Source organism: Lactuca virosa, chromosome 1 (assembly GCF_052849685.1).
Source record: "Lactuca virosa cultivar CGN04683 chromosome 1, Lactuca_virosa_CGN04683_v6, whole genome shotgun sequence".
Lineage (NCBI taxonomy): Eukaryota > Viridiplantae > Streptophyta > Magnoliopsida > Asterales > Asteraceae > Lactuca > Lactuca virosa.
The window spans coordinates 264,084,790-264,105,073 of record NC_136426.1 but is presented as its reverse complement, the minus strand read 5'-3'; the positions used below and the strand labels follow the sequence as shown (position 1 = coordinate 264,105,073).

Below are 20,284 nucleotides of genomic sequence, written 5' to 3'. Positions count from 1 at the left end.
GGCCACCCGAGCATAGAAACAGCAAGAAAGAAACAAAAACAAAAAAAAAACAGCACGTAAAATCTAAAAAAAACGCAAACGGGCAACGAAAAAGGGGGGTGCAACACGAGGACTTCCCAGGGGGTCACCCATCCTAGTACTACTCTCGCCCAAGCACGCTTAACTGCGGAGTTCTGATGGGATCCGGTGCATTACTGCTGGTATGATCGCACCCGAAATACTATCCATGCTTATTGCTTTTATGTCTTAAAAGACGCAGAACCTCCTTTGTTTTCGTACGCGAGGCGTGGGACCCACGTGACCGATCGGCTCCGTTCCAAAAATACGAAAACCATCAACCATGAAGCGGAGGCCACCCGAGCATAGAAACAGCAAGAAAGAAACAAAAACAAAAAAAAAACAGCACGTAAAATCTAAACAAAACGCAAACGGGCAACGAAAAAGGGGGGTGCAACACGAGGACTTCCCAGGGGGTCACCCATCCTAGTACTACTCTCGCCCAAGCACGCATAACTGCGGAGTTCTGATGGGATCCGGTGCATTAGTGCTGGTATGATCGCACCCGAAATACTATCCATGCTTATTGCTTTTATATCTTAAAAGACGCAGAACCTCCTTTGTTTTCGTACGCGAGGTGTGGGACCCACGTGACCGATCGGCTCCGTTGCAAAAATACGAAAACCATGAACCATGAAGCGGAGGCCACCCGATCATAGAAATAGCAAGAAAGAAAAAAAACAAAAAAAACCGCACGTAAAATCTAAAAAAACGCAAACGGGCAACGAAAAAGGGGGGTGCAACACGAGGACTTCCCAGGGGGTCACCCATCCTAGTACTGCTCTCGCCCAAGCACGCTTAACTGCGGAGTTCTGATGGGATCCGGTGCATTACTGCTGGTATGATCGCACCCGAAATACTATCCATGCTTATTGCTTTTATGTCTTAAAAGACGCAGAACCTCCTTTGTTTTCGTACGCGAGGCGTGGGACCCACGTGACCGATCGGCTCCGTTCCAAAAATACGAAAACCATCAACCATGAAGCGGAGGCCACCCGAGCATAGAAACAGCAAGAAAGAAACAAAAACAAAAAAAAACAGCACGTAAAATCTAAAAAAAACGCAAACGGGCAACGAAAAAGGGGGGTGCAACACGAGGACTTCCCAGGGGGTCACCCATCCTAGTACTACTCTCGCCCAAGCACGCATAACTGCGGAGTTCTGATGGGATCCGGTGCATTAGTGCTGGTATGATCGCACCCGAAATACTATCCATGCTTATTGCTTTTATGTCTTAAAAGACGCAGAACCTCCTTTGTTTTCGTACGCGAGGCGTGGGACCCACGAGACCGATCGGTTCCGTTCCAAAAATACGAAAACCATGAACCATGAAGCGGAGGCCACCCGAGCATAGAAATAGCAAGAAAGAAAAAAAAACAAAAAAAAAACCGCACGTAAAATCTAAAAAAACGCAAACGGGTAACGAAAAAAGGGGTGCAACACGAGGACTTCCCAGGGGATCACCCATCCTAGTACTACTCTCGCCCAAGCACGCTTAACTGCGGAGTTCTGATGGGATCCGGTGCATTAGTGCTGGTATGATCGCACCCGAAATACTATCCATGCTTATTGCTTTTATGTCTTAAAAGACGCAGAACCTCCTTTGTTTTCGTAAGCGAGGCGTGGGACCCACGTGACCGATCGGCTCCGTTCCAAAAATACGAAAACCATGAACCATGAAGCGGAGGCCACCCGAGCATAGAAATAGCAAGAAAGAAAAAAAAAACAAAAAAAAACCGCACGTAAAATCTAAAAAAAAACGCAAACAGGCAACGAAAAAGGGGGGTGCAACACGAGGACTTCCCAGGGGGTCACCCATCCTAGTACTACTCTCGCCCAAGCACGCTTAACTGCGGAGTTCTGATGGGATCCGGTGCATTAGTGCTGGTATGATCACACCCGAAATACTATCCATGCTTATTGCTTTTATGTCTTAAAAGACGCAGAACATCCTTTGTTTTCGTACGCGAGGCGTGGGACCCACGTGACCGATCGGCTCCCTTGCAAAAATACGAAAACCATGAACCATGAAGCGGAGGCCACCCGAGCATAGAAATAGCAAGAAAGAAAAAAAAAACAAAAAAAAAACCGCACGTAAAATCTAAAAAAACGCAAACGGGCAACGAAAAAGGGTGGTGCAACACGAGGACTTCCCAGGGGGTCACCCATCCTAGTACTACTCTCGCACAAGCACGCTTAACTGCGGAGTTCTGATGGGATCCGGTGCATTAGTGCTGGTATGATCGCACCCGAAATACTATCCATGCTTATTGCTTTTATGTCTTAAAAGACGCAGAACCTCCTTTGTTTTCGTAAGCGAGGCGTGGGACCCACGTGACCGATCGGCTCCGTTCCAAAAATACGAAAACCATGAACCATGAAGCGGAGGCCACCCGAGCATAGAAATAGCAAGAAAGAAAAAAAACAAAAAAAAACCGCACGTAAAATCTAAAAAAAACGAAAAGAGGCAACGAAAAAGGGGGGTGCAACACGAGGACTTCCCAGGGGGTCACCCATCCTAGTAGTACTCTCGCCCAAGCACGCTTAACTGCGGAGTTCTGATGGGATCCGGTGCATTAGTGCTGGTATGATCGCACCCAAAATACTATCCATGCTTATTGCTTTTATGTCTTAAAAGACGCAGAACCTCCTTTGTTTTCGTACGCGAGGCGTGGGACCCACGTGACCGATCGGCTCCGTTGCAAAAATACGAAAACCATGAACCATGAAGCGGAGGCCACCCGAGCATAGAAATAGCAAGAAAGAAAAAAAAAACAAAAAAAACCGCACGTAAAATCTAAAAAAACGCAAACGGGCAACGAAAAAGGGGGGTGCAACACGAGGACTTCCCAGGGGGTCACCCATCCTAGTACTACTCTCGCCCAAGCACGCTTAACTGCGGAGTTCTGATGGGATCCGGTGCATTACTGCTGGTATGATCGCACCCGAAATACTATCCATGCTTATTGCTTTTATGTCTTAAAAGACGCAGAACCTCCTTTGTTTTCGTACGCGAGGCGTGGGACCCACATGACCGATCGGCTCCGTTCCAAAAATACGAAAACCATCAACCATGAAGCGGAGGCCACCCGAGCATAGAAACAGCAAGAAAGAAACAAAAACAAAAAAAAAACAGCACGTAAAATCTAAAAAAAACGCAAACGGGCAACGAAAAAGGGGGGTGCAACACGAGGACTTCCCAGGGGGTCACCCATCCTAGTACTACTCTCGCCCAAGCACGCATAACTGCGGAGTTCTGATGGGATCCGGTGCATTAGTGCTGGTATGATCGCACCCGAAATACTATCCATGCTTATTGCTTTTATGTCTTAAAAGACGCAGAACCTCCTTTGTTTTCGTACGCGAGGCGTGGGACCCACGAGACCGATCGGCTCGGTTCCAAAAATACGAAAACCATGAACCATGAAGCGGAGGCCACCCGAGCATAGAAATAGCAAGAAAGAAAAAAAAAACAAAAAAAAAACCGCACGTAAAATCTAAAAAAACGCAAACGGGTAACGAAAAAAGGGGTGCAACACGAGGACTTCCCAGGGGGTCACCCATCCTAGTACTACTCTCGCCCAAGCACGCTTAACTGCGGACTTCTGATGGGATCCGGTGCATTAGTGCCGGTATGATCGCACCCGAAATATTATCCATGCTTATTGCTTTTATGTCTTAAAAGACGCAGAACCTCCTTTGTTTTCGTACGCGAGGCGTGGGACCCACGAGACCGATCGGCTCCGTTCCAAAAATACGAAAACCATGAACCATGAAGCGGAGGCCACCCGAGCATAGAAATAGCAAGAAAGAAAAAAAAACAAAAAAAAAACCGCACGTAAAATCTAAAAAAACGCAAACGGGCAACGAAAAAGGGCGGTGCAACACGAGGACTTCCCAGGGGGTCACCCATCCTAGTACTACTCTCGCCCAAGCACGCTTAACTGCGGAGTTCTGATGGGATCCGGTGCATTAGTGCTGGTATGATCGCACCCGAAATACTATCCATGCTTATTGCTTTTATGTTTTAAAAGACGCAGAACCTCCTTTGTTTTCGTAAGCGAGGCGTGGGACCCACGTGACCGATCGGCTCCGTTGCAAAAATACGAAAACCATGAACCATGAAGCGGAGGCCACCCGAGCATAGAAATAGCAAGAAAGAAAAAAAAACAAAAAAAAAACGCACGTAAAATCTAAAAAAACGCAAACGGGCAACGAAAAAGGGTGGTGCAACACGAGAACTTCCCAGGCGGTCACCCATCCTAGTACTACTCTCGCCCAAGCACGCTTAACTGCGGAGTTCTGATGGGATCCGGTGCATTAGTGCTGGTATGATCGCACCCGAAATACTATCCATGCTTATTGCTTTTATGTCTTAAAAGACGCAGAACCTCCTTTGTTTTCGTAAGCGAGGCGTGGGACCCACGTGACCGATCGGCTCCGTTCCAAAAATACGAAAACCATGAACCATGAAGCGGAGGCCACCCGAGCATAGAAATAGCAAGAAAGAAAAAAAAACAAAAAAAAACCGCACGTAAAATCTAAAAAAACGCAAACGGGCAACGAAAAAGAGGGGTGCAACACGAGGACTTCCCAGGGGGTCACCTATCCTAGTACTACTCTCGCCCAAGCACGCTTACCTGCGGAGTTCTGATGGGATCCGGTGCATTACTGCTGGTATGATCGCACCCGAAATACTATCCATGCTTATTGCTTTTATGTCTTAAAAGACGCAGAACCTCCTTTGTTTTCGTACGCGAGGCGTGGGACCCACGTGACCGATCGACTCCGTTCCAAAAATACGAAAACCATCAACCATGAAGCGGAGGCCACCCGAGCATAGAAACAGCAAGAAAGAAACAAAAACAAAAAAAAAACAGCACGTAAAATCTAAAAAAAACGCAAACGGGCAACGAAAAAGGGGGGTGCAACACGAGGACTTCCCAGGGGGTCACCCATCCTAGTACTACTCTCGCCCAAGCACGCTTAACTGCGGAGTTCTGATGGGATCCGGTGCATTACTGCTGGTATGATCGCACCCGAAATACTATCCATGCTTATTGCTTTTATGTCTTAAAAGACGCAGAACCTCCTTTGTTTTCGTACGCGAGGCGTGGGACCCACGTGACCGATCGGCTCCGTTCCAAAAATACGAAAACCATCAACCATGAAGCGGAGGCCACCCGAGCATAGAAACAGCAAGAAAGAAACAAAAACAAAAAAAAAACAGCACGTAAAATCTAAACAAAACGCAAACGGGCAACGAAAAAGGGGGGTGCAACACGAGGACTTCCCAGGGGGTCACCCATCCTAGTACTACTCTCGCCCAAGCACGCATAACTGCGGAGTTCTGATGGGATCCGGTGCATTAGTGCTGGTATGATCGCACCCGAAATACTATCCATGCTTATTGCTTTTATATCTTAAAAGACGCAGAACCTCCTTTGTTTTCGTACGCGAGGCGTGGGACCCACGTGACCGATCGGCTCCGTTGCAAAAATACGAAAACCATGAACCATGAAGCGGAGGCCACCCGAGCATAGAAATAGCAAGAAAGAAAAAAAACAAAAAAAACCGCACGTAAAATCTAAAAAAACGCAAACGGGCAACGAAAAAGGGGGGTGCAACACGAGGACTTCCCAGGGGGTCACCCATCCTAGTACTGCTCTCGCCCAAGCACGCTTAACTGCGGAGTTCTGATGGGATCCGGTGCATTACTGCTGGTATGATCGCACCCGAAATACTATCCATGCTTATTGCTTTTATGTCTTAAAAGACGCAGAACCTCCTTTGTTTTCGTACGCGAGGCGTGGGACCCACGTGACCGATCGGCTCCGTTCCAAAAATACGAAAACCATCAACCATGAAGCGGAGGCCACCCGAGCATAGAAACAGCAAGAAAGAAACAAAAACAAAAAAAAACAGCACGTAAAATCTAAAAAAAACGCAAACGGGCAACGAAAAAGGGGGGTGCAACACGAGGACTTCCCAGGGGGTCACCCATCCTAGTACTACTCTCGCCCAAGCACGCATAACTGCGGAGTTCTGATGGGATCCGGTGCATTAGTGCTGGTATGATCGCACCCGAAATACTATCCATGCTTATTGCTTTTATGTCTTAAAAGACGCAGAACCTCCTTTGTTTTCGTACGCGAGGCGTGGGACCCACGAGACCGATCGGTTCCGTTCCAAAAATACGAAAACCATGAACCATGAAGCGGAGGCCACCCGAGCATAGAAATAGCAAGAAAGAAAAAAAAAACAAAAAAAAAACCGCACGTAAAATCTAAAAAAACGCAAACGGGTAACGAAAAAAGGGGTGCAACACGAGGACTTCCCAGGGGATCACCCATCCTAGTACTACTCTCGCCCAAGCACGCTTAACTGCGGAGTTCTGATGGGATCCGGTGCATTAGTGCTGGTATGATCGCACCCGAAATACTATCCATGCTTATTGCTTTTATGTCTTAAAAGACGCAGAACCTCCTTTGTTTTCGTAAGCGAGGCGTGGGACCCACGTGACCGATCGGCTCCGTTCCAAAAATACGAAAACCATGAACCATGAAGCGGAGGCCACCCGAGCATAGAAATAGCAAGAAAGAAAAAAAAACAAAAAAAAACCGCACGTAAAATCTAAAAAAAAACGCAAACAGGCAACGAAAAAGGGGGGTGCAACACGAGGACTTCCCAGGGGGTCACCCATCCTAGTACTACTCTCGCCCAAGCACGCTTAACTGCGGAGTTCTGATGGGATCCGGTGCATTAGTGCTGGTATGATCACACCCGAAATACTATCCATGCTTATTGCTTTTATGTCTTAAAAGACGCAGAACATCCTTTGTTTTCGTACGCGAGGCGTGGGACCCACGTGACCGATCGGCTCCCTTGCAAAAATACGAAAACCATGAACCATGAAGCGGAGGCCACCCGAGCATAGAAATAGCAAGAAAGAAAAAAAAAACAAAAAAAAAACCGCACGTAAAATCTAAAAAAACGCAAACGGGCAACGAAAAAGGGTGGTGCAACACGAGGACTTCCCAGGGGGTCACCCATCCTAGTACTACTCTCGCACAAGCACGCTTAACTGCGGAGTTCTGATGGGATCCGGTGCATTAGTGCTGGTATGATCGCACCCGAAATACTATCCATGCTTATTGCTTTTATGTCTTAAAAGACGCAGAACCTCCTTTGTTTTCGTAAGCGAGGCGTGGGACCCACGTGACCGATCGGCTCCGTTCCAAAAATACGAAAACCATGAACCATGAAGCGGAGGCCACCCGAGCATAGAAATAGCAAGAAAGAAAAAAAACAAAAAAAAACCGCACGTAAAATCTAAAAAAAACGAAAAGAGGCAACGAAAAAGGGGGTGCAACACGAGGACTTCCCAGGGGGTCACCCATCCTAGTAGTACTCTCGCCCAAGCACGCTTAACTGCGGAGTTCTGATGGGATCCGGTGCATTAGTGCTGGTATGATCGCACCCAAAATACTATCCATGCTTATTGCTTTTATGTCTTAAAAGACGCAGAACCTCCTTTGTTTTCGTACGCGAGGCGTGGGACCCACGTGACCGATCGGCTCCGTTGCAAAAATACGAAAACCATGAACCATGAAGCGGAGGCCACCCGAGCATAGAAATAGCAAGAAAGAAAAAAAAAACAAAAAAAACCGCACGTAAAATCTAAAAAAACGCAAACGGGCAACGAAAAAGGGGGGTGCAACACGAGGACTTCCCAGGGGGTCACCCATCCTAGTACTACTCTCGCCCAAGCACGCTTAACTGCGGAGTTCTGATGGGATCCGGTGCATTACTGCTGGTATGATCGCACCCGAAATACTATCCATGCTTATTGCTTTTATGTCTTAAAAGACGCAGAACCTCCTTTGTTTTCGTACGCGAGGCGTGGGACCCACATGACCGATCGGCTCCGTTCCAAAAATAGGAAAACCATCAACCATGAAGCGGAGGCCACCCGAGCATAGAAACAGCAAGAAAGAAACAAAAACAAAAAAAAAACAGCACGTAAAATCTAAAAAAAACGCAAACGGGCAACGAAAAAGGGGGGTGCAACACGAGGACTTCCCAGGGGGTCACCCATCCTAGTACTACTCTCGCCCAAGCACGCATAACTGCGGAGTTCTGATGGGATCCGGTGCATTAGTGCTGGTATGATCGCACCCGAAATACTATCCATGCTTATTGCTTTTATGTCTTAAAAGACGCAGAACCTCCTTTGTTTTCGTACGCGAGGCGTGGGACCCACGAGACCGATCGGCTCCGTTCCAAAAATACGAAAACCATGAACCATGAAGCGGAGGCCACCCGAGCATAGAAATAGCAAGAAAGAAAAAAAAAACAAAAAAAAAACCGCACGTAAAATCTAAAAAAACGCAAACGGGTAACGAAAAAAGGGGTGCAACACGAGGACTTCCCAGGGGGTCACCCATCCTAGTACTACTCTCGCCCAAGCACGCTTAACTGCGGACTTCTGATGGGATCCGGTGCATTAGTGCCGGTATGATCGCACCCGAAATATTATCCATGCTTATTGCTTTTATGTCTTAAAAGACGCAGAACCTCCTTTGTTTTCGTACGCGAGGCGTGGGACCCACGAGACCGATCGGCTCCGTTCCAAAAATACGAAAACCATGAACCATGAAGCGGAGGCCACCCGAGCATAGAAATAGCAAGAAAGAAAAAAAAAACAAAAAAAAAAACCGCACGTAAAATCTAAAAAAACGCAAACGGGCAACGAAAAAGGGGGGTGCAACACGAGGACTTCCCAGAGGGTCACCCATCCTAGTACTACTCTCGCCCAAGCACGCTTAACTGCGGAGTTCTGATGGGATCCGGTGCATTAGTGCTGGTATGATCGCACCCGAAATACTATCCATGCTTATTGCTTTTATGTTTTAAAAGACGCAGAACCTCCTTTGTTTTCGTAAGCGAGGCGTGGGACCCACGTGACCGATCGGCTCCGTTGCAAAAATACGAAAACCATGAACCATGAAGCGGAGGCCACCCGAGCATAGAAATAGCAAGAAAGAAAAAAAAAACAAAAAAAAAACCGCACGTAAAATCTAAAAAAACGCAAACGGGCAACGAAAAAGGGTGGTGCAACACGAGAACTTCCCAGGCGGTCACCCATCCTAGTACTACTCTCGCCCAAGCACGCTTAACTGCGGAGTTCTGATGGGATCCGGTGCATTAGTGCTGGTATGATCGCACCCGAAATACTATCCATGCTTATTGCTTTTATGTCTTAAAAGACGCAGAACCTCCTTTGTTTTCGTAAGCGAGGCGTGGGACACACGTGACCGATCGGCTCCTTTCCAAAAATACGAAAACCATGAACCATGAAGCGGAGGCCACCCGAGCATAGAAATAGCAAGAAAGAAAAAAAAAACAAAAAAAAACCGCACGTAAAATCTAAAAAAACGCAAACGGGCAACGAAAAAGGGGGGTGCAACACGAGGACTTCCCAGGGGGTCACCCATCCTAGTACTACTCTCGCCCAAGCACGCTTACCTGCGGACTTCTGATGGGATCCGGTGCATTAGTGCCGGTATGATCGCACCCGAAATACTATCCATGCTTATTGCTTTTATGTCTTAAAAGACGCAGAACCTCCTTTGTTTTCGTACGCGAGGCGTGGGACCCACGTGACCGATCGACTCCGTTCCAAAAATACGAAAACCATGAACCATGAAGCGGAGGCCACCCGAGCATAGAAACAGCAAGAAAGAAACAAAAACAAAAAAAAAACAGCACGTAAAATCTAAAAAAAACGCAAACGGGCAACGAAAAAGGGGGGTGCAACACGAGGACTTCCCAGGGGGTCACCCATCCTAGTACTACTCTCGCCCAAGCACGCTTAACTGCGGAGTTCTGATGGGATCCGGTGCATTACTGCTGGTATGATCGCACCCGAAATACTATCCATGCTTATTGCTTTTATGTCTTAAAAGACGCAGAACCTCCTTTGTTTTCGTAAGCGAGGCGTGGGACCCACATGACCGATCGGCTCCGTTCCAAAAATACGAAAACCATCAACCATGAAGCGGAGGCCACCCGAGCATAGAAACAGCAAGAAAGAAACAAAAACAAAAAAAAAACAGCACGTAAAATCTAAAAAAACGCAAACGGGCAACGAAAAAGGGTGGTGCAACACGAGGACTTCCCAGGGGGTCACCCATCCTAGTACTACTCTCGCCCAAGCACGCTTAACTGCGGAGTTCTGATGGGATCCGGTGCATTAGTGCTGGTATGATCGCACCCGAAATACTATCCATGCTTATTGCTTTTATGTCTTAAAAGACGCAGAACCTCCTTTGTTTTCGTAAGCGAGGCGTGGGACACACGTGACCGATCGGCTCCTTTCCAAAAATACGAAAACCATGAACCATGAAGCGGAGGCCACCCGAGCATAGAAATAGCAAGAAAGAAAAAAAAAACAAAAAAAAACCGCACGTAAAATCTAAAAAAACGCAAACGGGCAACGAAAAAGGGGGGTGCAACACGAGGACTTCCCAGGGGGTCACCCATCCTAGTACTACTCTCGCCCAAGCACGCATAACTGCGGAGTTCTGATGGGATCCGGTGCATTAGTGCTGGTATGATCGCACCCGAAATACTATCCATGCTTATTGCTTTTATGTCTTAAAAGACGCAGAACCTCCTTTGTTTTCGTACGCGAGGCGTGGGACCCACGAGACCGATCGGCTCCGTTCCAAAAATACGAAAACCATGAACCATGAAGCGGAGGCCACCCGAGCATAGAAATAGCAAGAAAGAAAAAAAAACAAAAAAAAAACCGCACGTAAAATCTAAAAAAACGCAAACGGGCAACGAAAAAGGGCGGTGCAACACGAGGACTTCCCAGGGGGTCACCCATCCTAGTACTACTCTCGCCCAAGCACGCTTAACTGCGGAGTTCTGATGGGATCCGGTGCATTAGTGCTGGTATGATCGCACCCGAAATACTATCCATGCTTATTGCTTTTATGTTTTAAAAGACGCAGAACCTCCTTTGTTTTCGTAAGCGAGGCGTGGGACCCACGTGACCGATCGGCTCCGTTGCAAAAATACGAAAACCATGAACCATGAAGCGGAGGCCACCCGAGCATAGAAATAGCAAGAAAGAAAAAAAAACAAAAAAAAAACGCACGTAAAATCTAAAAAAACGCAAACGGGCAACGAAAAAGGGTGGTGCAACACGAGAACTTCCCAGGCGGTCACCCATCCTAGTACTACTCTCGCCCAAGCACGCTTAACTGCGGAGTTCTGATGGGATCCGGTGCATTAGTGCTGGTATGATCGCACCCGAAATACTATCCATGCTTATTGCTTTTATGTCTTAAAAGACGCAGAACCTCCTTTGTTTTCGTAAGCGAGGCGTGGGACCCACGTGACCGATCGGCTCCGTTCCAAAAATACGAAAACCATGAACCATGAAGCGGAGGCCACCCGAGCATAGAAATAGCAAGAAAGAAAAAAAAACAAAAAAAAACCGCACGTAAAATCTAAAAAAACGCAAACGGGCAACGAAAAAGAGGGGTGCAACACGAGGACTTCCCAGGGGGTCACCTATCCTAGTACTACTCTCGCCCAAGCACGCTTACCTGCGGAGTTCTGATGGGATCCGGTGCATTACTGCTGGTATGATCGCACCCGAAATACTATCCATGCTTATTGCTTTTATGTCTTAAAAGACGCAGAACCTCCTTTGTTTTCGTACGCGAGGCGTGGGACCCACGTGACCGATCGACTCCGTTCCAAAAATACGAAAACCATCAACCATGAAGCGGAGGCCACCCGAGCATAGAAACAGCAAGAAAGAAACAAAAACAAAAAAAAAACAGCACGTAAAATCTAAAAAAAACGCAAACGGGCAACGAAAAAGGGGGGTGCAACACGAGGACTTCCCAGGGGGTCACCCATCCTAGTACTACTCTCGCCCAAGCACGCTTAACTGCGGAGTTCTGATGGGATCCGGTGCATTACTGCTGGTATGATCGCACCCGAAATACTATCCATGCTTATTGCTTTTATGTCTTAAAAGACGCAGAACCTCCTTTGTTTTCGTACGCGAGGCGTGGGACCCACGTGACCGATCGGCTCCGTTCCAAAAATACGAAAACCATCAACCATGAAGCGGAGGCCACCCGAGCATAGAAACAGCAAGAAAGAAACAAAAACAAAAAAAAAACAGCACGTAAAATCTAAACAAAACGCAAACGGGCAACGAAAAAGGGGGGTGCAACACGAGGACTTCCCAGGGGGTCACCCATCCTAGTACTACTCTCGCCCAAGTACGCATAACTGCGGAGTTCTGATGGGATCCGGTGCATTAGTGCTGGTATGATCGCACCCGAAATACTATCCATGCTTATTGCTTTTATATCTTAAAAGACGCAGAACCTCCTTTGTTTTCGTACGCGAGGCGTGGGACCCACGTGACCGATCGGCTCCGTTGCAAAAATACGAAAACCATGAACCATGAAGCGGAGGCCACCCGAGCATAGAAATAGCAAGAAAGAAAAAAAACAAAAAAAACCGCACGTAAAATCTAAAAAAACGCAAACGGGCAACGAAAAAGGGGGGTGCAACACGAGGACTTCCCAGGGGGTCACCCATCCTAGTACTGCTCTCGCCCAAGCACGCTTAACTGCGGAGTTCTGATGGGATCCGGTGCATTACTGCTGGTATGATCGCACCCGAAATACTATCCATGCTTATTGCTTTTATGTCTTAAAAGACGCAGAACCTCCTTTGTTTTCGTACGCGAGGCGTGGGACCCACGTGACCGATCGGCTCCGTTCCAAAAATACGAAAACCATCAACCATGAAGCGGAGGCCACCCGAGCATAGAAACAGCAAGAAAGAAACAAAAACAAAAAAAAACAGCACGTAAAATCTAAAAAAAACGCAAACGGGCAACGAAAAAGGGGGGTGCAACACGAGGACTTCCCAGGGGGTCACCCATCCTAGTACTACTCTCGCCCAAGCACGCATAACTGCGGAGTTCTGATGGGATCCGGTGCATTAGTGCTGGTATGATCGCACCCGAAATACTATCCATGCTTATTGCTTTTATGTCTTAAAAGACGCAGAACCTCCTTTGTTTTCGTACGCGAGGCGTGGGACCCACGAGACCGATCGGTTCCGTTCCAAAAATACGAAAACCATGAACCATGAAGCGGAGGCCACCCGAGCATAGAAATAGCAAGAAAGAAAAAAAAAACAAAAAAAAAACCGCACGTAAAATCTAAAAAAACGCAAACGGGTAACGAAAAAAGGGGTGCAACACGAGGACTTCCCAGGGGATCACCCATCCTAGTACTACTCTCGCCCAAGCACGCTTAACTGCGGAGTTCTGATGGGATCCGGTGCATTAGTGCTGGTATGATCGCACCCGAAATACTATCCATGCTTATTGCTTTTATGTCTTAAAAGACGCAGAACCTCCTTTGTTTTCGTAAGCGAGGCGTGGGACCCACGTGACCGATCGGCTCCGTTCCAAAAATACGAAAACCATGAACCATGAAGCGGAGGCCACCCGAGCATAGAAATAGCAAGAAAGAAAAAAAAACAAAAAAAAACCGCACGTAAAATCTAAAAAAAAACGCAAACAGGCAACGAAAAAGGGGGGTGCAACACGAGGACTTCCCAGGGGGTCACCCATCCTAGTACTACTCTCGCCCAAGCACGCTTAACTGCGGAGTTCTGATGGGATCCGGTGCATTAGTGCTGGTATGATCACACCCGAAATACTATCCATGCTTATTGCTTTTATGTCTTAAAAGACGCAGAACATCCTTTGTTTTCGTACGCGAGGCGTGGGACCCACGTGACCGATCGGCTCCCTTGCAAAAATACGAAAACCATGAACCATGAAGCGGAGGCCACCCGAGCATAGAAATAGCAAGAAAGAAAAAAAAAACAAAAAAAAAACCGCACGTAAAATCTAAAAAAACGCAAACGGGCAACGAAAAAGGGTGGTGCAACACGAGGACTTCCCAGGGGGTCACCCATCCTAGTACTACTCTCGCACAAGCACGCTTAACTGCGGAGTTCTGATGGGATCCGGTGCATTAGTGCTGGTATGATCGCACCCGAAATACTATCCATGCTTATTGCTTTTATGTCTTAAAAGACGCAGAACCTCCTTTGTTTTCGTAAGCGAGGCGTGGGACCCACGTGACCGATCGGCTCCGTTCCAAAAATACGAAAACCATGAACCATGAAGCGGAGGCCACCCGAGCATAGAAATAGCAAGAAAGAAAAAAAACAAAAAAAAACCGCACGTAAAATCTAAAAAAAACGAAAAGAGGCAACGAAAAAGGGGGTGCAACACGAGGACTTCCCAGGGGGTCACCCATCCTAGTAGTACTCTCGCCCAAGCACGCTTAACTGCGGAGTTCTGATGGGATCCGGTGCATTAGTGCTGGTATGATCGCACCCAAAATACTATCCATGCTTATTGCTTTTATGTCTTAAAAGACGCAGAACCTCCTTTGTTTTCGTACGCGAGGCGTGGGACCCACGTGACCGATCGGCTCCGTTGCAAAAATACGAAAACCATGAACCATGAAGCGGAGGCCACCCGAGCATAGAAATAGCAAGAAAGAAAAAAAAAACAAAAAAAACCGCACGTAAAATCTAAAAAAACGCAAACGGGCAACGAAAAAGGGGGGTGCAACACGAGGACTTCCCAGGGGGTCACCCATCCTAGTACTACTCTCGCCCAAGCACGCTTAACTGCGGAGTTCTGATGGGATCCGGTGCATTACTGCTGGTATGATCGCACCCGAAATACTATCCATGCTTATTGCTTTTATGTCTTAAAAGACGCAGAACCTCCTTTGTTTTCGTACGCGAGGCGTGGGACCCACATGACCGATCGGCTCCGTTCCAAAAATAGGAAAACCATCAACCATGAAGCGGAGGCCACCCGAGCATAGAAACAGCAAGAAAGAAACAAAAACAAAAAAAAAACAGCACGTAAAATCTAAAAAAAACGCAAACGGGCAACGAAAAAGGGGGGTGCAACACGAGGACTTCCCAGGGGGTCACCCATCCTAGTACTACTCTCGCCCAAGCACGCATAACTGCGGAGTTCTGATGGGATCCGGTGCATTAGTGCTGGTATGATCGCACCCGAAATACTATCCATGCTTATTGCTTTTATGTCTTAAAAGACGCAGAACCTCCTTTGTTTTCGTACGCGAGGCGTGGGACCCACGAGACCGATCGGCTCCGTTCCAAAAATACGAAAACCATGAACCATGAAGCGGAGGCCACCCGAGCATAGAAATAGCAAGAAAGAAAAAAAAAACAAAAAAAAAAACCGCACGTAAAATCTAAAAAAACGCAAACGGGTAACGAAAAAAGGGGTGCAACACGAGGACTTCCCAGGGGGTCACCCATCCTAGTACTACTCTCGCCCAAGCACGCTTAACTGCGGACTTCTGATGGGATCCGGTGCATTAGTGCCGGTATGATCGCACCCGAAATATTATCCATGCTTATTGCTTTTATGTCTTAAAAGACGCAGAACCTCCTTTGTTTTCGTACGCGAGGCGTGGGACCCACGAGACCGATCGGCTCCGTTCCAAAAATACGAAAACCATGAACCATGAAGCGGAGGCCACCCGAGCATAGAAATAGCAAGAAAGAAAAAAAAAACAAAAAAAAAAACCGCACGTAAAATCTAAAAAAACGCAAACGGGCAACGAAAAAGGGGGGTGCAACACGAGGACTTCCCAGAGGGTCACCCATCCTAGTACTACTCTCGCCCAAGCACGCTTAACTGCGGAGTTCTGATGGGATCCGGTGCATTAGTGCTGGTATGATCGCACCCGAAATACTATCCATGCTTATTGCTTTTATGTTTTAAAAGACGCAGAACCTCCTTTGTTTTCGTAAGCGAGGCGTGGGACCCACGTGACCGATCGGCTCCGTTGCAAAAATACGAAAACCATGAACCATGAAGCGGAGGCCACCCGAGCATAGAAATAGCAAGAAAGAAAAAAAAAACAAAAAAAAAACCGCACGTAAAATCTAAAAAAACGCAAACGGGCAACGAAAAAGGGTGGTGCAACACGAGAACTTCCCAGGCGGTCACCCATCCTAGTACTACTCTCGCCCAAGCACGCTTAACTGCGGAGTTCTGATGGGATCCGGTGCATTAGTGCTGGTATGATCGCACCCGAAATACTATCCATGCTTATTGCTTTTATGTCTTAAAAGACGCAGAACCTCCTTTGTTTTCGTAAGCGAGGCGTGGGACACACGTGACCGATCGGCTCCTTTCCAAAAATACGAAAACCATGAACCATGAAGCGGAGGCCACCCGAGCATAGAAATAGCAAGAAAGAAAAAAAAAACAAAAAAAAACCGCACGTAAAATCTAAAAAAACGCAAACGGGCAACGAAAAAGGGGGGTGCAACACGAGGACTTCCCAGGGGGTCACCCATCCTAGTACTACTCTCGCCCAAGCACGCTTACCTGCGGAGTTCTGATGGGATCCGGTGCATTACTGCTGGTATGATCGCACCCGAAATACTATCCATGCTTATTGCTTTTATGTCTTAAAAGACGCAGAACCTCCTTTGTTTTCGTACGCGAGGCGTGGGACCCACGTGACCGATCGACTCCGTTCCAAAACTACGAAAACCATCAACCATGAAGCGGAGGCCACCCGAGCATAGAAACAGCAAGAAAGAAACAAAAACAAAAAAAAAACAGCACGTAAAATCTAAAAAAAACGCAAACGGGCAACGAAAAAGGGGGGTGCAACACGAGGACTTCCCAGGGGGTCACCCATCCTAGTACTACTCTCGCCCAAGCACGCTTAACTGCGGAGTTCTGATGGGATCCGGTGCATTACTGCTGGTATGATCGCACCCGAAATACTATCCATGCTTATTGCTTTTATGTCTTAAAAGACGCAGAACCTCCTTTGTTTTCGTACGCGAGGCGTGGGACCCACGTGACCGATCGGCTCCGTTCCAAAAATACGAAAACCATCAACCATGAAGCGGAGGCCACCCGAGCATAGAAACAGCAAGAAAGAAACAAAAACAAAAAAAAAACAGCACGTAAAATCTAAACAAAACGCAAACGGGCAACGAAAAAGGGGGGTGCAACACGAGGACTTCCCAGGGGGTCACCCATCCTAGTACTACTCTCGCCCAAGTACGCATAACTGCGGAGTTCTGATGGGATCCGGTGCATTAGTGCTGGTATGATCGCACCCGAAATACTATCCATGCTTATTGCTTTTATATCTTAAAAGACGCAGAACCTCCTTTGTTTTCGTACGCGAGGCGTGGGACCCACGTGACCGATCGGCTCCGTTGCAAAAATACGAAAACCATGAACCATGAAGCGGAGGCCACCCGAGCATAGAAATAGCAAGAAAGAAAAAAAAACAAAAAAAACCGCACGTAAAATCTAAAAAAACGCAAACGGGCAACGAAAAAGGGGGGTGCAACACGAGGACTTCCCAAGGGGTCACCCATCCTAGTACTGCTCTCGCCCAAGCACGCTTAACTGCGGAGTTCTGATGGGATCCGGTGCATTACTGCTGGTATGATCGCACCCGAAATACTATCCATGCTTATTGCTTTTATGTCTTAAAAGACGCAGAACCTCCTTTGTTTTCGTACGCGAGGCGTGGGACCCACATGACCGATCGGCTCCGTTCCAAAAATACGAAAACCATCAACCATGAAGCGGAGGCCACCCGAGCATAGAAACAGCAAGAAAGAAACAAAAACAAAAAAAAACAGCACGTAAAATCTAAAAAAAACGCAAACGGGCAACGAAAAAGGGGGGTGCAACACGAGGACTTCCCAGGGGGTCACCCATCCTAGTACTACTCTCGCCCAAGCACGCATAACTGCGGAGTTCTGATGGGATCCGGTGCATTAGTGCTGGTATGATCGCACCCGAAATACTATCCATGCTTATTGCTTTTATGTCTTAAAAGACGCAGAACCTCCTTTGTTTTCGTACGCGAGGCGTGGGACCCACGAGACCGATCGGCTCCGTTCCAAAAATACGAAAACCATGAACCATGAAGCGGAGGCCACCCGAGCATAGAAATAGCAAGAAAGAAAAAAAAAACAAAAAAAAAAACCGCACGTAAAATCTAAAAAAACGCAAACGGGTAACGAAAAAAGGGGTGCAACACGAGGACTTCCCAGGGGGTCACCCATCCTAGTACTACTCTCGCCCAAGCACGCTTAACTGCGGACTTCTGATGGGATCCGGTGCATTAGTGCCGGTATGATCGCACCCGAAATATTATCCATGCTTATTGCTTTTATGTCTTAAAAGACGCAGAACCTCCTTTGTTTTCGTACGCGAGGCGTGGGACCCACGAGACCGATCGGCTCCGTTCCAAAAATACGAAAACCATGAACCATGAAGCGGAGGCCACCCGAGCATAGAAATAGCAAGAAAGAAAAAAAAACAAAAAAAAACCGCACGTAAAATCTAAAAAAACGCAAACGGGCAACGAAAAAGGGGGGTGCAACACGAGGACTTCCCAGGGGGTCACCCATCCTAGTACTACTCTCGCCCAAGCACGCTTAACTGCGGAGTTCTAATGGGATCCGGTGCATTAGTGCTGGTATGATCGCACCCGAAATACTATCCATGCTTATTGCTTTTATGTTTTAAAAGACGCAGAACCTCCTTTGTTTTCGTACGCGAGGCGTGGGACCCACGTGACCGATCGGCTCCGTTCCAAAAATACGAAAACCATCAACAATGAAGCGGAGGCCACCCGAGCATAGAAACAGCAAGAAAGAAACAAAAACAAAAAAAAAACAGCACGTAAAATCTAAAAAAAACGCAAACGGGCAACGAAAAAGGGGGGTGCAACACGAGGACTTCCCAGGGGGTCACCCATCCTAGTACTACTCTCGCCCAAGCACGCATAACTGCGGAGTTCTGATGGGATCCGGTGCATTAGTGCTGGTATGATCGCACCCGAAATACTATCCATGCTTATTGCTTTTATGTTTTAAAAGACGCAGAACCTCCTTTGTTTTCGTAAGCGAGGCGTGGGACCCACGTGACCGATCGGCTCCGTTGCAAAAATACGAAAACCATGAACCATGAAGCGGAGGCCACCCGAGCATAGAAATAGCAAGAAAGAAAAAAAAAACAAAAAAAAAACCGCACGTAAAATCTAAAAAAACGCAAACGGGCAACGAAAAAGGGTGGTGCAACACGAGGACTTCCCAGGCGGTCACCCATCCTAGTACTACTCTCGCCCAAGCACGCTTAACTGCGGAGTTCTGATGGGATCCGGTGCATTAGTGCTGGTATGATCGCACCCGAAATACTATCCATGCTTATTGCTTTTATGTCTTAAAAGACGCAGAACCTCCTTTGTTTTCGTAAGCGAGGCGTGGGACCCACGTGACCGATCGGCTCCGTTCCAAAAATACGAAAACCATGAACCATGAAGCGGAGGCCAGCCGAGCATAGAAATAGCAAGAAAGAAAAAAAAACAAAAAAAAACCGCACGTAAAATCTAAAAAAACGCAAACGGGCAACGAAAAAGGGGGGTGCAACACGAGGACTTCCCAGGGGGTCACCCATCCTAGTACTACTCTCGCCCAAGCACGCTTACCTGCGGAGTTCTGATGGGATCCGGTGCATTACTGCTGGTATGATCGCACCCGAAATACTATCCATGCTTATTGCTTTTATGTCTTAAAAGACGCAGAACCTCCTTTGTTTTCGTACGCGAGGCGTGGGACCCACGTGACCGATCGGCTCCGTTGCAAAAATACGAAAACCATGAACCATGAAGCGGAGGCCACCCGAGCATAGAAACAGCAAGAAAGAAACAAAAACAAAAAAAAAACAGCACGTAAAATCTAAAAAAAACGCAAACGGGCAACGAAAAGGGGGGTGCAACACGAGGACTTCCCAGGGGGTCACCCATCCTAGTACTACTCTCGCCCAAGCACGCTTAACTGCGGAGTTCTGATGGGATCCGGTGCATTACTGCTGGTATGATCGCACCCGAAATACTATCCATGCTTATTGCTTTTATGTCTTAAAAGACGCAGAACCTCCTTTGTTTTCGTACGCGAGGCGTGGGACCCACGTGACCGATCGGCTCCGTTCCAAAAATACGAAAACCATCAACAATGAAGCGGAGGCCACCCGAGCATAGAAACAGCAAGAAAGAAACAAAAA

The 20,284-nt window shown here is 47.4% G+C and overlaps 58 non-coding genes across 58 annotated transcripts; all 58 read right to left on the bottom strand.

Moving 5' to 3' along the window:
- Positions 1 to 95: 95 nt before the first annotated feature.
- On the bottom strand, positions 96 to 214 carry LOC145139945 (5S ribosomal RNA). Its single transcript, XR_013722043.1, has one exon. It is a non-coding gene; the product is annotated as a 5S ribosomal RNA (ribosomal RNA).
- A 231-nt stretch (positions 215 to 445) lies between these two features.
- LOC145143642 (5S ribosomal RNA) lies at positions 446 to 564 on the bottom strand. Its single transcript, XR_013724672.1, has one exon. It is a non-coding gene; the product is annotated as a 5S ribosomal RNA (ribosomal RNA).
- A 227-nt stretch (positions 565 to 791) lies between these two features.
- LOC145145213 (5S ribosomal RNA) lies at positions 792 to 910 on the bottom strand. Its single transcript, XR_013726199.1, has one exon. It is a non-coding gene; the product is annotated as a 5S ribosomal RNA (ribosomal RNA).
- A 230-nt stretch (positions 911 to 1,140) lies between these two features.
- LOC145143641 (5S ribosomal RNA) lies at positions 1,141 to 1,259 on the bottom strand. The gene has a single exon (XR_013724671.1). It is a non-coding gene; the product is annotated as a 5S ribosomal RNA (ribosomal RNA).
- A 229-nt stretch (positions 1,260 to 1,488) lies between these two features.
- On the bottom strand, positions 1,489 to 1,607 carry LOC145155563 (5S ribosomal RNA). The gene has a single exon (XR_013735997.1). It is a non-coding gene; the product is annotated as a 5S ribosomal RNA (ribosomal RNA).
- Positions 1,608 to 1,839: 232 nt separating this feature from the next.
- Positions 1,840 to 1,958, bottom strand: LOC145154004 (5S ribosomal RNA). The gene has a single exon (XR_013734491.1). It is a non-coding gene; the product is annotated as a 5S ribosomal RNA (ribosomal RNA).
- Positions 1,959 to 2,189: 231 nt separating this feature from the next.
- On the bottom strand, positions 2,190 to 2,308 carry LOC145147481 (5S ribosomal RNA). Its single transcript, XR_013728383.1, has one exon. It is a non-coding gene; the product is annotated as a 5S ribosomal RNA (ribosomal RNA).
- A 229-nt stretch (positions 2,309 to 2,537) lies between these two features.
- Positions 2,538 to 2,656, bottom strand: LOC145139378 (5S ribosomal RNA). The gene has a single exon (XR_013721894.1). It is a non-coding gene; the product is annotated as a 5S ribosomal RNA (ribosomal RNA).
- A 229-nt stretch (positions 2,657 to 2,885) lies between these two features.
- On the bottom strand, positions 2,886 to 3,004 carry LOC145139941 (5S ribosomal RNA). The gene has a single exon (XR_013722042.1). It is a non-coding gene; the product is annotated as a 5S ribosomal RNA (ribosomal RNA).
- Positions 3,005 to 3,235: 231 nt separating this feature from the next.
- Positions 3,236 to 3,354, bottom strand: LOC145143639 (5S ribosomal RNA). Its single transcript, XR_013724670.1, has one exon. It is a non-coding gene; the product is annotated as a 5S ribosomal RNA (ribosomal RNA).
- A 230-nt stretch (positions 3,355 to 3,584) lies between these two features.
- LOC145144512 (5S ribosomal RNA) lies at positions 3,585 to 3,703 on the bottom strand. Its single transcript, XR_013725521.1, has one exon. It is a non-coding gene; the product is annotated as a 5S ribosomal RNA (ribosomal RNA).
- A 230-nt stretch (positions 3,704 to 3,933) lies between these two features.
- LOC145136949 (5S ribosomal RNA) lies at positions 3,934 to 4,052 on the bottom strand. The gene has a single exon (XR_013720804.1). It is a non-coding gene; the product is annotated as a 5S ribosomal RNA (ribosomal RNA).
- A 229-nt stretch (positions 4,053 to 4,281) lies between these two features.
- Positions 4,282 to 4,400, bottom strand: LOC145155385 (5S ribosomal RNA). The gene has a single exon (XR_013735829.1). It is a non-coding gene; the product is annotated as a 5S ribosomal RNA (ribosomal RNA).
- A 229-nt stretch (positions 4,401 to 4,629) lies between these two features.
- On the bottom strand, positions 4,630 to 4,748 carry LOC145148864 (5S ribosomal RNA). The gene has a single exon (XR_013729729.1). It is a non-coding gene; the product is annotated as a 5S ribosomal RNA (ribosomal RNA).
- A 231-nt stretch (positions 4,749 to 4,979) lies between these two features.
- Positions 4,980 to 5,098, bottom strand: LOC145139938 (5S ribosomal RNA). Its single transcript, XR_013722041.1, has one exon. It is a non-coding gene; the product is annotated as a 5S ribosomal RNA (ribosomal RNA).
- Positions 5,099 to 5,329: 231 nt separating this feature from the next.
- Positions 5,330 to 5,448, bottom strand: LOC145143638 (5S ribosomal RNA). Its single transcript, XR_013724669.1, has one exon. It is a non-coding gene; the product is annotated as a 5S ribosomal RNA (ribosomal RNA).
- A 227-nt stretch (positions 5,449 to 5,675) lies between these two features.
- On the bottom strand, positions 5,676 to 5,794 carry LOC145145212 (5S ribosomal RNA). The gene has a single exon (XR_013726198.1). It is a non-coding gene; the product is annotated as a 5S ribosomal RNA (ribosomal RNA).
- Positions 5,795 to 6,024: 230 nt separating this feature from the next.
- Positions 6,025 to 6,143, bottom strand: LOC145143637 (5S ribosomal RNA). The gene has a single exon (XR_013724668.1). It is a non-coding gene; the product is annotated as a 5S ribosomal RNA (ribosomal RNA).
- A 230-nt stretch (positions 6,144 to 6,373) lies between these two features.
- Positions 6,374 to 6,492, bottom strand: LOC145155561 (5S ribosomal RNA). Its single transcript, XR_013735995.1, has one exon. It is a non-coding gene; the product is annotated as a 5S ribosomal RNA (ribosomal RNA).
- Positions 6,493 to 6,723: 231 nt separating this feature from the next.
- On the bottom strand, positions 6,724 to 6,842 carry LOC145154003 (5S ribosomal RNA). The gene has a single exon (XR_013734490.1). It is a non-coding gene; the product is annotated as a 5S ribosomal RNA (ribosomal RNA).
- A 231-nt stretch (positions 6,843 to 7,073) lies between these two features.
- Positions 7,074 to 7,192, bottom strand: LOC145147480 (5S ribosomal RNA). Its single transcript, XR_013728382.1, has one exon. It is a non-coding gene; the product is annotated as a 5S ribosomal RNA (ribosomal RNA).
- A 228-nt stretch (positions 7,193 to 7,420) lies between these two features.
- On the bottom strand, positions 7,421 to 7,539 carry LOC145139375 (5S ribosomal RNA). Its single transcript, XR_013721893.1, has one exon. It is a non-coding gene; the product is annotated as a 5S ribosomal RNA (ribosomal RNA).
- Positions 7,540 to 7,768: 229 nt separating this feature from the next.
- On the bottom strand, positions 7,769 to 7,887 carry LOC145139931 (5S ribosomal RNA). The gene has a single exon (XR_013722039.1). It is a non-coding gene; the product is annotated as a 5S ribosomal RNA (ribosomal RNA).
- Positions 7,888 to 8,118: 231 nt separating this feature from the next.
- LOC145143636 (5S ribosomal RNA) lies at positions 8,119 to 8,237 on the bottom strand. The gene has a single exon (XR_013724667.1). It is a non-coding gene; the product is annotated as a 5S ribosomal RNA (ribosomal RNA).
- A 230-nt stretch (positions 8,238 to 8,467) lies between these two features.
- LOC145144511 (5S ribosomal RNA) lies at positions 8,468 to 8,586 on the bottom strand. Its single transcript, XR_013725520.1, has one exon. It is a non-coding gene; the product is annotated as a 5S ribosomal RNA (ribosomal RNA).
- A 232-nt stretch (positions 8,587 to 8,818) lies between these two features.
- On the bottom strand, positions 8,819 to 8,937 carry LOC145153777 (5S ribosomal RNA). Its single transcript, XR_013734267.1, has one exon. It is a non-coding gene; the product is annotated as a 5S ribosomal RNA (ribosomal RNA).
- A 231-nt stretch (positions 8,938 to 9,168) lies between these two features.
- On the bottom strand, positions 9,169 to 9,287 carry LOC145155384 (5S ribosomal RNA). Its single transcript, XR_013735828.1, has one exon. It is a non-coding gene; the product is annotated as a 5S ribosomal RNA (ribosomal RNA).
- A 230-nt stretch (positions 9,288 to 9,517) lies between these two features.
- Positions 9,518 to 9,636, bottom strand: LOC145147339 (5S ribosomal RNA). Its single transcript, XR_013728247.1, has one exon. It is a non-coding gene; the product is annotated as a 5S ribosomal RNA (ribosomal RNA).
- A 231-nt stretch (positions 9,637 to 9,867) lies between these two features.
- LOC145139926 (5S ribosomal RNA) lies at positions 9,868 to 9,986 on the bottom strand. Its single transcript, XR_013722038.1, has one exon. It is a non-coding gene; the product is annotated as a 5S ribosomal RNA (ribosomal RNA).
- Positions 9,987 to 10,216: 230 nt separating this feature from the next.
- On the bottom strand, positions 10,217 to 10,335 carry LOC145134219 (5S ribosomal RNA). Its single transcript, XR_013719015.1, has one exon. It is a non-coding gene; the product is annotated as a 5S ribosomal RNA (ribosomal RNA).
- A 230-nt stretch (positions 10,336 to 10,565) lies between these two features.
- Positions 10,566 to 10,684, bottom strand: LOC145143635 (5S ribosomal RNA). Its single transcript, XR_013724666.1, has one exon. It is a non-coding gene; the product is annotated as a 5S ribosomal RNA (ribosomal RNA).
- A 230-nt stretch (positions 10,685 to 10,914) lies between these two features.
- Positions 10,915 to 11,033, bottom strand: LOC145136946 (5S ribosomal RNA). The gene has a single exon (XR_013720790.1). It is a non-coding gene; the product is annotated as a 5S ribosomal RNA (ribosomal RNA).
- A 229-nt stretch (positions 11,034 to 11,262) lies between these two features.
- Positions 11,263 to 11,381, bottom strand: LOC145155382 (5S ribosomal RNA). The gene has a single exon (XR_013735826.1). It is a non-coding gene; the product is annotated as a 5S ribosomal RNA (ribosomal RNA).
- A 229-nt stretch (positions 11,382 to 11,610) lies between these two features.
- On the bottom strand, positions 11,611 to 11,729 carry LOC145148863 (5S ribosomal RNA). Its single transcript, XR_013729728.1, has one exon. It is a non-coding gene; the product is annotated as a 5S ribosomal RNA (ribosomal RNA).
- Positions 11,730 to 11,960: 231 nt separating this feature from the next.
- Positions 11,961 to 12,079, bottom strand: LOC145139922 (5S ribosomal RNA). The gene has a single exon (XR_013722037.1). It is a non-coding gene; the product is annotated as a 5S ribosomal RNA (ribosomal RNA).
- A 231-nt stretch (positions 12,080 to 12,310) lies between these two features.
- Positions 12,311 to 12,429, bottom strand: LOC145147282 (5S ribosomal RNA). The gene has a single exon (XR_013728188.1). It is a non-coding gene; the product is annotated as a 5S ribosomal RNA (ribosomal RNA).
- Positions 12,430 to 12,656: 227 nt separating this feature from the next.
- LOC145145211 (5S ribosomal RNA) lies at positions 12,657 to 12,775 on the bottom strand. The gene has a single exon (XR_013726197.1). It is a non-coding gene; the product is annotated as a 5S ribosomal RNA (ribosomal RNA).
- A 230-nt stretch (positions 12,776 to 13,005) lies between these two features.
- On the bottom strand, positions 13,006 to 13,124 carry LOC145143634 (5S ribosomal RNA). Its single transcript, XR_013724664.1, has one exon. It is a non-coding gene; the product is annotated as a 5S ribosomal RNA (ribosomal RNA).
- Positions 13,125 to 13,354: 230 nt separating this feature from the next.
- Positions 13,355 to 13,473, bottom strand: LOC145155560 (5S ribosomal RNA). The gene has a single exon (XR_013735994.1). It is a non-coding gene; the product is annotated as a 5S ribosomal RNA (ribosomal RNA).
- Positions 13,474 to 13,704: 231 nt separating this feature from the next.
- LOC145154002 (5S ribosomal RNA) lies at positions 13,705 to 13,823 on the bottom strand. The gene has a single exon (XR_013734489.1). It is a non-coding gene; the product is annotated as a 5S ribosomal RNA (ribosomal RNA).
- Positions 13,824 to 14,054: 231 nt separating this feature from the next.
- LOC145147479 (5S ribosomal RNA) lies at positions 14,055 to 14,173 on the bottom strand. The gene has a single exon (XR_013728381.1). It is a non-coding gene; the product is annotated as a 5S ribosomal RNA (ribosomal RNA).
- A 228-nt stretch (positions 14,174 to 14,401) lies between these two features.
- Positions 14,402 to 14,520, bottom strand: LOC145139369 (5S ribosomal RNA). The gene has a single exon (XR_013721892.1). It is a non-coding gene; the product is annotated as a 5S ribosomal RNA (ribosomal RNA).
- Positions 14,521 to 14,749: 229 nt separating this feature from the next.
- Positions 14,750 to 14,868, bottom strand: LOC145139920 (5S ribosomal RNA). Its single transcript, XR_013722036.1, has one exon. It is a non-coding gene; the product is annotated as a 5S ribosomal RNA (ribosomal RNA).
- A 231-nt stretch (positions 14,869 to 15,099) lies between these two features.
- LOC145143633 (5S ribosomal RNA) lies at positions 15,100 to 15,218 on the bottom strand. The gene has a single exon (XR_013724663.1). It is a non-coding gene; the product is annotated as a 5S ribosomal RNA (ribosomal RNA).
- A 231-nt stretch (positions 15,219 to 15,449) lies between these two features.
- Positions 15,450 to 15,568, bottom strand: LOC145144510 (5S ribosomal RNA). The gene has a single exon (XR_013725519.1). It is a non-coding gene; the product is annotated as a 5S ribosomal RNA (ribosomal RNA).
- Positions 15,569 to 15,800: 232 nt separating this feature from the next.
- On the bottom strand, positions 15,801 to 15,919 carry LOC145153775 (5S ribosomal RNA). Its single transcript, XR_013734265.1, has one exon. It is a non-coding gene; the product is annotated as a 5S ribosomal RNA (ribosomal RNA).
- Positions 15,920 to 16,150: 231 nt separating this feature from the next.
- LOC145155381 (5S ribosomal RNA) lies at positions 16,151 to 16,269 on the bottom strand. Its single transcript, XR_013735825.1, has one exon. It is a non-coding gene; the product is annotated as a 5S ribosomal RNA (ribosomal RNA).
- A 230-nt stretch (positions 16,270 to 16,499) lies between these two features.
- Positions 16,500 to 16,618, bottom strand: LOC145146412 (5S ribosomal RNA). The gene has a single exon (XR_013727358.1). It is a non-coding gene; the product is annotated as a 5S ribosomal RNA (ribosomal RNA).
- Positions 16,619 to 16,849: 231 nt separating this feature from the next.
- On the bottom strand, positions 16,850 to 16,968 carry LOC145139916 (5S ribosomal RNA). The gene has a single exon (XR_013722034.1). It is a non-coding gene; the product is annotated as a 5S ribosomal RNA (ribosomal RNA).
- A 231-nt stretch (positions 16,969 to 17,199) lies between these two features.
- LOC145147281 (5S ribosomal RNA) lies at positions 17,200 to 17,318 on the bottom strand. The gene has a single exon (XR_013728187.1). It is a non-coding gene; the product is annotated as a 5S ribosomal RNA (ribosomal RNA).
- A 228-nt stretch (positions 17,319 to 17,546) lies between these two features.
- Positions 17,547 to 17,665, bottom strand: LOC145145957 (5S ribosomal RNA). The gene has a single exon (XR_013726907.1). It is a non-coding gene; the product is annotated as a 5S ribosomal RNA (ribosomal RNA).
- Positions 17,666 to 17,895: 230 nt separating this feature from the next.
- On the bottom strand, positions 17,896 to 18,014 carry LOC145143631 (5S ribosomal RNA). The gene has a single exon (XR_013724661.1). It is a non-coding gene; the product is annotated as a 5S ribosomal RNA (ribosomal RNA).
- A 231-nt stretch (positions 18,015 to 18,245) lies between these two features.
- LOC145144509 (5S ribosomal RNA) lies at positions 18,246 to 18,364 on the bottom strand. The gene has a single exon (XR_013725518.1). It is a non-coding gene; the product is annotated as a 5S ribosomal RNA (ribosomal RNA).
- A 229-nt stretch (positions 18,365 to 18,593) lies between these two features.
- On the bottom strand, positions 18,594 to 18,712 carry LOC145153639 (5S ribosomal RNA). Its single transcript, XR_013734137.1, has one exon. It is a non-coding gene; the product is annotated as a 5S ribosomal RNA (ribosomal RNA).
- Positions 18,713 to 18,943: 231 nt separating this feature from the next.
- On the bottom strand, positions 18,944 to 19,062 carry LOC145143630 (5S ribosomal RNA). The gene has a single exon (XR_013724660.1). It is a non-coding gene; the product is annotated as a 5S ribosomal RNA (ribosomal RNA).
- Positions 19,063 to 19,293: 231 nt separating this feature from the next.
- On the bottom strand, positions 19,294 to 19,412 carry LOC145133910 (5S ribosomal RNA). The gene has a single exon (XR_013718817.1). It is a non-coding gene; the product is annotated as a 5S ribosomal RNA (ribosomal RNA).
- A 229-nt stretch (positions 19,413 to 19,641) lies between these two features.
- On the bottom strand, positions 19,642 to 19,760 carry LOC145146411 (5S ribosomal RNA). The gene has a single exon (XR_013727357.1). It is a non-coding gene; the product is annotated as a 5S ribosomal RNA (ribosomal RNA).
- A 230-nt stretch (positions 19,761 to 19,990) lies between these two features.
- On the bottom strand, positions 19,991 to 20,109 carry LOC145139910 (5S ribosomal RNA). Its single transcript, XR_013722031.1, has one exon. It is a non-coding gene; the product is annotated as a 5S ribosomal RNA (ribosomal RNA).
- Between the last annotated feature and the right edge of the window lie 175 nt (positions 20,110 to 20,284).